Source organism: Elephantulus edwardii, unplaced genomic scaffold (genome assembly GCF_000299155.1).
Source record: "Elephantulus edwardii isolate Elephantulus edwardi_28Jun2011 unplaced genomic scaffold, EleEdw1.0 scaffold00093, whole genome shotgun sequence".
Lineage (NCBI taxonomy): Eukaryota > Metazoa > Chordata > Mammalia > Macroscelidea > Macroscelididae > Elephantulus > Elephantulus edwardii.
Window position 1 is genome coordinate 12793628 of NW_006399843.1, and position 1766 is coordinate 12795393.

A 1766-nucleotide genomic window follows, 5' to 3' on the forward strand; every position below is an offset into this window, starting at 1 on the left:
AACAATGAATTAATGGAAATCCAAAATCTCTGTAAATGTTCATTAAAATTAATAAAATAAAATTTAAAAAAGAAAGCTATAAGAAGCACTTAGGTATGATGCATCTTTAATAATCATACTTTGAATGTAGAAATTCCTTCTATTATAATTTAATATTTAAGCAAATAAACATCTAATAAATATGGGGGGGGGAAAGATACAAATTAGGAAACGTATAGTAAATGCTCTATAAATACTTGTTACCTGAGGAAAAGGCACAGTTTGGAGCTTGTTTCGCTAGTAATGGAAAGCCATTCATAGGATTTCCCAGTGTTCTCCTTCGACAGGTAAGGCCAGGTGGCCTCGCCTTCTATGCCCTCTTACAGTCTGCCCTTCACAGCTGTGTCAGCAGCCCTGCCCCCACTGCTGTGTCATCACTTACTCGCTTTCTTGTGCCTGTTCCACACCCAGCAACCTCCACAGCCCCCACATTGCAGCCCAGAAAGCTTCCTTTCTGGGGCAGCAAGGCGAGTCATTTGGAAACCTTTCTCTGATGAGATCCGTGATGGAGATACTGATATGGTAGGCTGGCCTGGCCTCGCTGTGTCCCCTACCTCAGCAGAGGTATATGCGGTGGAGAGTTTCGTTGGCCCATCACCTCCACCCTCCGCCCAGTTCACTTTCACTGCTGGAGATGTGTGGCTGCTTTGAAAGTGCCATCTCCAGACTCTGCTTCAGCTGCTTCCTGCCTCTACCTTCAAGGCTGCTCCATCCTACACATGCTACTGTGGGCCTCCTGAGAGAACCAGGCCTCTCAACTCCTACACTGACTGTGACTCTTTGTTGTGACTTCACTTAAGTTAGAGGCTCTGGGAATATGAACATGGAGGAATGGGCTCTTTTCCTTTCACTTACCGAGAGTCTCATCTAGAATGAGCAGGCTAGCTGAGCCTTCAATATTCCTGCACAGAATCTGAATTCAGAGGAGCTCACCTATGAGTTTCTTCCTGATTGAATATACTTATGTAAACTGAAAGATCTGCTGAGTTTTCCTTTTCTCATAAATAAAATAGGACAAGAACTCCTGGCTGGCCTTCTCCATGGCCTGGGAAGAGGCCCTCATGAAATCCATCCCTGCCATCTCCAGTTGCTACTGAATCAGTTCTGACTCATGACAGTCTGCAAAATGAGTGTAGGCAGAAGAGGGACAGCCAAGTCTGATTTCTACCAACTCCACAAAGGGGAACTGTCCCTGTCAACAACATCCACAGCACAAAACTAATTCTTTTAAGGCCAGACATGGTCCCTCCACACTCTCGCACCTACTTCTACTAATTCCAGTACCAATCTGACTGCTCTACTGGGTTTGAAATGTGTTTTAGTGACTATATATCTGTAAGATTTCACAGAACCCTACTCAGAGTTACAGTGTTTAGCAGAGAAATTAACAATCTGTAATTTAGGTTGATAGTAGGATTCAATCCCTCAATCTAGACAGCTTCTCAAGCATAATCACAAGCCCTTTGACCTTCAGCCTCATTGCTTAGGTCAGTGTTACAAAGTTCCTTTAATCCTGCCAGTTATGGGATCTTCCCTCAGTCCTCCAGCAAGTTTGTTCTGAAGGCCTCTGAGTCCTGCTCTGCAGGGCAGCAGTTCCAAGTAAACTCTGTCTTACACTGGTTTCTGGTCCTCTACTGAGGCTGCTATTGCTCTTGTGTAGATCTCTATCTGGCAGGAATCTATGGGCCCGAAGGAGGCACACTGTTTCCTCTTCTTTGTTGATGTTG